The sequence below is a fragment of the Rattus norvegicus genome, chromosome 2 (assembly GCF_036323735.1).
Source record: "Rattus norvegicus strain BN/NHsdMcwi chromosome 2, GRCr8, whole genome shotgun sequence".
In the NCBI taxonomy this organism is placed as follows: Eukaryota; Metazoa; Chordata; class Mammalia; order Rodentia; family Muridae; genus Rattus; species Rattus norvegicus.
In genome coordinates, this window is record NC_086020.1 from 178,210,145 (window position 1) to 178,218,491 (window position 8,347).

At 42.6% G+C, this 8,347-nt stretch overlaps 1 pseudogene; it reads left to right on the forward strand.

Moving 5' to 3' along the window:
- Positions 1–1,509: 1,509 nt before the first annotated feature.
- LOC108350272 (40S ribosomal protein S23 pseudogene) lies at positions 1,510–1,990 on the forward strand (annotated as a pseudogene).
- Positions 1,991–8,347: the final 6,357 nt, after the last annotated feature.

Here is an 8,347-nt window from a genome sequence, read left to right on the forward strand (position 1 = left end):
GGGAAGAATTCCACTTCCATAAGCTACTGTTTTGGGGAGTGAAGCACTCTTGAACCCAAACTGGCCTCACATTTGTGGCATTCCTTCTGCTTCATCCTCCGAGGGACTTCTGTATCCTAATTACAAATAAAATAAGACCTGGACTGGCCGATCTCCAAAAACACTCCGGCATTCTACAATCCTCCTGAGTAAGCTTTGAATTCCTTCTAGGTGTAAAGGATTGATTCAGCCTTTGAACTACAAACAAGTCATTAGAATAGCTTAATATACCCAGGGCACATGTATTGGGTGGAAAAAGAAAAAAGGAGAAAAGGAAGGAAGGGGAAAAGATGTATAAATACTGCATATTGTTTCCATTTTTTGAAGTGTGCTGGGTTTGTTTTTGGTACTGACAATTCAACCCAGGGATTCAAAATAGGTAAATTCCCTGCCAGTGAACTTCCATGCACTTTTTTACTTTTTAAAATTCAATTACTGTTTTTCTGATACACTTGTTCCTATGTATGATCTTCAATTCCTGATCCTCCCAAGAGTCAGGACTGCAGGTGTGCACCACCACAACTTGTGCCTTATAGTACCTTTAAGTAGGCACTATATAGAAGTTAGTGTAGTGGGGGGCTGGGAATGGGGTGCTTGCCTTCCATCTGCAAAGCTGCGTTCCCTCCCCAGCACCCTCAAGTGGATAAGAAGCACCATGCAGATTTTTTTTTCTTTTTTTATTAGATATATTTTCTTTACTTACATTTCAAATGCATGCAGATTCTTAAGTGTATATTTTAAAAAAGAACCGGAAGATGGTGTCACATGCTTCTAATACCAACATTCTATTCGGGAGGCAGAGGCAGGCAGATCTCTGTGAGTTCAAAACCAGCCAGCCTAGTCTACAGAGTGAGTTCCAGGACAACCAGTGCTACACAGAGTAATCCTGTCTTGAGAAAGGAAGGAAGGAAGGAAGGAAGGAAGGAAGGAAGGAAGGAAGGAAGGAAGGAAGGAAGGGAGGGAGGAGGGAGGGAGGGAAAAAACACAACAAAAATGCCTGACTTAAAAAAAAATTTTTTATAGGAAAGTTTGCTTCCCATCACTGTGCTTTGGTCAGGAAACAACATACAGTTCTTACATACATATTAATTAAAACAATTGAATTACCAAAGGTTTGCTGAATGCAGAAACACTGTGTGTTTTAATTCATTTACACCAGAGTAAGTTCTATCTTCTTTACAGATGACAGAACTGAGAAACAAGAAAACTCAGTGCAGCTCATTGCTGTAATCCTAGGATTTCAGAGGCTGAGGCAGGACTGCCAAAAATTCAAGGCCAGGCTGGATTGTTACACTGTGAGTTTGAGAGCAACCTCATGAAAAATAAAGAGGAAGAAAGAGGAGCAGATTGCTGGAGAGATGGCACAATGTAAACATTGTCTGTCCTGAAGTGTGAGGGGTGGGCTTTGGGTCTCCAGAGCCCATGTAAAAACCAGGTAGAACTTTCTCTCAGGCCAGTGGCCCTAGCAATATGGGCAAGTGTCTCGGTCTCCGCACTGCCCAGAAGCTCCGCAGTCACCGATGGGACCAGAAGTGGCATGATAAACAGTACAAGAAAGCCCACTTGGGGACACCCTGAAGGCCATCTGTTTGGGGGTGCCTCTCATGCAAAGGGAATTGTGCTGGAAAAAGTAGGGGTTGAAGCCAAACAGCTAAATCTGCCATCCGGAAGTGTGTCAGGGTGTAGCTCGTGAAGAACGACAAGATGATCACAGTATTCGAGTGCCCGATATGGGTGATGTTCCTGGAGTCCGCTTTAAGGTGGTTAAAGTAGCCAATGTGTCTCTTTTGGCCCTGTACAAAGGCAAGAAGGAAAGACCAAGATCATAAAATTTTGAAAATGGAAACAGTAATAAATTTCCATATTCTGAAAACATACACACACACACACACACACACACACACACACACACACACACACACACACAGAGGTAGAATCCCAGTATACAATAGGCAGAGGCAAGAGCTCTGTGAGTTCAAAACCAACCTGGTCTATATACTGCATTTCAGTACAGCCAGGGCTACCAAAAACAACAAAAAACAATAAAGTAGAATGGGGATTAGGGTAGTTTTTAATTTTATATGCATAGTGTGTGTGTGTGTGTGTGTGTGTGTGTTTATACCTGAACAAGCATGTGTTTGCTCAAATGTGTTTGGTATTATTCCTTAGGGACAATCCACATTGTGTTTTTTATTATTGTTGTTGTTTGTTTTGTTTTTTATTCTTAGTTTGGTTTTGTGGCTTGTGTTTGGGCTAGGGAGGCCTTGTCAACCCCCACCTCCCTGGCACTGCATCACAAGCTTCTTGCTGTACCCCATTTTTTTCTTTTCTTTCCTTTTTTTCGGAGCTGGGGACAGAACCCAGGGCCTTGCGCTTGCTAGGCAAGTGCTCTACCGCTGAGCTAAATCCCCAACCCCGCTGTACCCCATTTTTTTTCTTTTTTTCCGGAGCTGGGGACCGAACCCAGGGCCTTGCACTTGCTAGGCAAGTGCTCTACCGCTGAGCTAAATCCCCAACCCCTCTGTACCCCATTTTTAACGTGGGAGCTAGTGGTCAGACTCGGATTCATGGACAGGAGACACCTGAGCTGGCTTTCCCTCTAACATTTGTCTATTTATGTATTGGGGTTCACTTTGTCTTTTGTTTTTTTTTTTTTTGACAGAGTCTTGATGTATATTCCTGACTGACTGTGGAACACATAGCAATCCTCCTGCCTTAGCCCCCCAAATGCTGGGATTATAACTTGAACCGCCATGTTCCTGCTAACTTTGGTGCTTTTAATGCCCATAAATTTGTGTACTCCCTCTATTAGTTTACTTGTTGCTGATTTACCTCACTATTGCAATGCCAGAGCAAAGAGAAAACATAACACTTCCTCACAAACACAATTGTACAACTTAATGCCTGACATTTATCCAGTTTAGCCTGGAGCTAGAGTTCTAGGCAGTCGTGATTGGCGTAGTGTTGAGAAATGAACTCAGCTCCTCTATAAGACTAGTAGTATTTATGCAGCTGGTTGTGGTGACAGACACCTTTACTCCCAGTACTTGGAGATAAATGCAGGTGAGTCTCTGAGTTCAAGGGCAGCCTGAAGTACAGAGAAAGTTCTATGACAGTCAGGGCTACACAGAGAAACCCTGTCTCAAAACAAAACAATAGAACAACAAATTAAAAAAAATCCCTTTGCTTCAGCCTTCTAAGTGTGGGGATTAGAAGCTTATTCTACCATTTTTTTTCTTTTTTTTTCCAGAGCTGGGACCGAACCCAGGCCCTTGCGCTTGCTAGGCAAGCGCTCTACCACTGAGCTAAATCCCCAACCCCTTACTCTACCATTTTAAAATTTTGTTTCTTTCTTTTTTTAAGTTCTCCTATGTTTTGTTTCTCAGTGATTTGGAGTTTGTAGGCCTACCTGGGCTACAGATAATTCTGGCCAAAACAGGGAAAATAATAAGGCCTGTCTCAAAATAAAAGTAAAATAGGGCTCTATGATAAAGGAAGTGATTGCCTAGCCTGAGTGAAGAGCCCTAGATTCAGTTCCCAGGAGTTTCCTTCAGAAAAGCAAATGTTAGTTAACTCTGCTGTAATAGTATAGGAATAACTGGATTATCTTCTAGTCCCTCTTAGAATGTAATATTACAAAATACTTTTCAGAATATTCAACTAGCAAAGCAAGAATTACATTATAAGTTTATCACGGGCTGGGACATAGCTCAATGGTAGGGCATTTGTGTGGTGCCCTAAATTCAATATCTAGTACTGAAAAACAAAAAAAAAACCCCGACAAACCTATTTCCCCAATCCCACAAGAATACTTTCCTTAAACAGTGGCATAGAAGCAAGATTGTTTTTTGTTTTTTTCAAGACAGTGCTGTTCTGGTGTTTTGGTTTTGTTTTTTTTTAAGATTGCCTTATTGGGGTTGGGGTTTAGCTCAGTGGTAGAGCGCTTGCCTAGCAAGTGCAAGGCCCTGGGTTCAGTCCTCAGCTCCGAAAAAAAGAAAAAAAAAAAAAGATTGCCTTATTTATTATATATAAGTTCACTGTAGCTGTCTTCAGATCTTATTACAGATGGTTGTGAGCCACCATATGGTTGCTGGGATTTGAACTCAGGACCATCTGAAAGAGTAGTCGGTGTTCTTAACAACTGAGCTATCTCTCCAACCCAATAATGCTGTACAGGAACTCACCAGGATGTTGACCAGGTTGGTCTTAAATTCAGAGATCTACCTGCCTCTGCCTCCCAAGTGCTGGGATTAAAAATGTGTGCCACGGCACTAGTTTAAGAGTTATCTTCTATAAACAAAAGGATTTCTTCCAAAGGAACTCTTAAGGATTTCAGTATCTGCTTAACTGAGGAAGAAGATTCTAGTTACAGCTGTTTAAAAATAGCATGACGTTTCCACAGAGCCATACCCAGCCCTGAAACAGACAGAAAGTAAACAAAAAAACACCACATGATGGTCCAGTCTGGTGGTGGGAGAACCAGAAGTTCAAGGCCATCCTTAGCTACAAAGTTGCAAACCAGCCTTGGGCTCGAGTCCTTTGTCACAAACAAAGCATGATCTTATAACTGGAGACTCCTGGAAATTTCCAGTATAACCACAGCTATTTCCTTGGGTTTGTTTTCTTGGCTAGTTATGTAGCTCAAGATGACCTTAAACTTCTGATCCATCACCTCCCAAGTGTCAGGATTAGAGTGTACCACTGCACCCAGAGTTTTCATAGCTGTTTTGCAAAAAGTTTAAGACCTGATTGAAATCTTCGACTACACAACCTCTGCTTTTCCTCCTAATTCTAGATTTTGAAGTCATTCTCCTTCCCTTCACTAAAGGTCAAAACCATGAATGATTATGTGCCTCCCTCTGTTTTTCTTTCTTTGTAGCTTTTCCTTCCTTCTTTCCCTCTCTTCTTTCCTCTCCTGTATCTTCCTTTTCCATGTATCCCAGACTGGCTTTGAAACTCCATGTATAGACAAATATGACCATAAACTCTTCTTGCCTTCACCTCCCAAGTGGTAGGACCACTGCTCTGTGCTGTCAGAGCCAGCTAACTTTTTTTTTTTTTTTTTGGTTTTTTTTTTTTTTCGGTTCTTTTTTTTTTTTTTCTCGGAGCTGGGGACCGAACCCAGGGCCTTGCGCTTCCTAGGTAAGCGCTCTACCACTGAGCTAAATCCCCAGCCCCTAGCTAAATCCCCAGCCCCTCCAGCTAACGTTTTTATTTACTGTCTAGAGTATAGGTATGCACATAGGATGCCCACATACGACAGCACATGTGTGGAGCTCAGAGGATAACTTTTTGAGAGTCAGTTTTCTTCGACCTTGTTTTGAGGCCAGGTCTCTCTTGTTTCTGCTGCTGGCACTGTATGTGCCAAGCCACCTGGCCTATGAGTTTCCAGCCAATTCTGTTTCCTCCTTCTATCTCACTGCAGGATTGCTGAGATAGTGTGCTAGGCCACTGTATCCAGCTTTTTATGCAGGTTTTGCTTGTACTGCAAATACTTTTACACACTGAGCCATCTCCTGGGCCCCAGGATTTTTATTTCTGTAAGGCACTGTGCAAGTTAGTAGGAAATGCAAATGTGGCTTTTAGTCGCCTGTGGTAATTGTCTCTGAGGCCGACTGCCTCTGTCTGCTAACCTAAGCCTAGTCCTGGGAGCTTCTAACCTCTGTACAGTCTAACTTAAGCCTAGAATATTTTCAACCTCTGAAACTTAATGCTGAATAAGCTCACCCAGACCTAGTTCTTTCTGGGCTCTCTCTGGCTGGCTGATTCAACTCAGTTCAAACTCCTCCCCCAGCTAACTTATTTAATCTGGCTTTTCTCTCAGCCTCTGAATTGCTCTGCTTGGCCTCAAACTAACTCTAGCAATCTTTTCTAATCCTCTGGCTCCTTCTCATTCCCTTGCTCATCTGTCTTTACCTGTGTCTAGCTTGTTCTCTCTTCAATGTGCCTCTGGAAAATTCTCCCAGTTAAACTGCCTCCTTCTCCCTCTCTGCTGCTCTACTCTCTCTCTCAACTACTGCACTGCTCTCCAGGAACTCTCCTCTATTCCTCTACTGTACTCTCTCTCTTAAGTAGCTTCCCCTTTTCTCTCTTCTCAGGAGAGTTGGGTGTATCCTATTCTGTCAAATCTGCCTCTGATTGGTTACTTTTCCTGCTACTCAACTAGACATCACTTTTACATGGGTACCTCCTTCTACAAACTAACTTTATCTTCATTGTTTGGCATTAAAGGTAAATACTAAGGGGGTGTCTATATTCCAGCCAGAGGGGATTAAAGATGTGTGCTAAGAGCTGAGCCACACCCTAACTAGAAACAGGTTCAAATATTCTGTAACGGAGAAGTGGTGCCAATATTCCTAATACCTCTATATTTAGAACTATTTATTTTCACAAAATGTTGAGATGAGGGGCTAGTGAAATGGTTCAGTCCATAGAGGTTCTTGCTGCCAAGCCTGACAACCTGGAACCCATATGGTGGAAGGTGAGAGCCATCTCTTGATTTCTACAAGCAGTGATTCATGCTTACACACACTAAAGTATGGATAAAAGTGAAAACCCTTTGTAAGTGGTTAAGAGCATTTTCTGCTCTTTCAGATGACTGGAGTTTGGTCATGGTAAGGCTCAAATGTAGTGAGCCATATTGGATTTGGGCCTGGCCGTTTTGTGACTGTTTAGCTCAAAGTGGCTATGTGACTCTTGGCCACACATACTCCTCTAAGAGCCACTCCCATGTATTTACGGCACAGGAAGAAAAGACCAAGTAGTAAACACCCAGTGTCTCCACTGCATGACCTCTGCTGAGCCTGGCTGATGATTGTGGAACCGACACACCTGGATCACACCTGGATGGTGGTCAATTTACTTCTGCCTTTTGCTACCTCAGCCTTTATCCTTGAGATTCAGGCTGGTCTTCTCGGATTTCTCCCTAATTAATTCAGGTCTCCTAGGGTCTTTTGTTACCGAAGTCACTAGCCAGGTAGTCACAGCCAAGGTTTCCCACTGTGCTTCCAGATATTTTCTACCTGGAGAACTTGGGTATATAAGTGGTGAATAAAGCTACAGGAGACTCTCCTCCTTCCTCTCTTTCTCTGACTCTCTTCCGCTCTTCCTTCTTCCTCTCTCTCTCTCTTTCTTCCTCTCCTGCCTTGACACGATAACCTGTGTGTGTGTGTGTGTGTGTGTGTGTGTGTGTGTGTGTGTGTGTGTGTTTCTTTCATCCCGCAGGCTTTTGCCCGATTCTCGGTGCAGGCGCCGACACTCAAAAGCATCTGCAATTCCAGCTCCACTGGTAGCTGTGTGCACATTCCCTCACGCAAACACACAATGTCTTTTTTTTTTTTTTTGGTTCTTTTTTTTCGGAGCTGGGGACCGAACCCAGGGCCTTGCGCTTCCTAGGCAAGCGCTCTACCACTGAGCTAAATCCCCAACCCACACACAATGTCTTAATTACTTCTTTTAGTGCTGTGATAAGACATCAGGAACAGGGGCTGGAGAGATGTCTCAGTGGTTAAGAGCACTGACTGCTCTTCCAGAGATCCTGAGTTCAATTCCCAGCAACCACATGGAGGCTCATAACCGTCTGTATATGGGATCTGATGCCCTCTTCTGGTGTGTCTGAAGACAGCTACAGTGTACTTATATAGAATAAATAAATAACTCTTAAAAAAAAAAGACATCATGAATGAGGCTACTTATAAGAGAAAGCATTTCATTCAGAAATCACGGTTCCAAAGGGTTAGACTCTATGAAGGTCATCATGGTGGGGAGTTTGGCAGCAGGCAGTCCTGGAGTAGTAGTTGAGACTTTAAACCTGATCCACAAGGCAGAGTGAGAGAGCTAACTGGGAATGCTATAGGCATTTGAAACCCCAAAGCCCACCCTCCAATAAGGCCACACCTTTTTAATCCTTCACTTTTATTAACTGGGGATCAAGCATTCAAATATCTGAGCTTTTAGGGGTTATTCTCATTCAAATCATAACAGATACATAATTAAAAATAAAAACAAATCTTAAAATATATTTTAAATAGAAATGAATACCTATTTATCTTTTGGGGGGTTGTAAAAAAATAATTGTTTTATTCAATACCAAAGTTTTAGGAGGAGTATATTTTCTTTAAGAAATAAAAAAACTAAGAAAAAAATGCCATTTAGCACAGCTGGTACACTGGGATAGGTCATCAGGAAAAACACTGTAGTGTACTTGTCTCTGACACCACGACTTCCAGCCTAGCTGTGCTGTGCATGCTAGGGTGTCGCTCACTCCATGCAATGGTTACGCCACTCTTTTCCACATTGCACAAGGGAG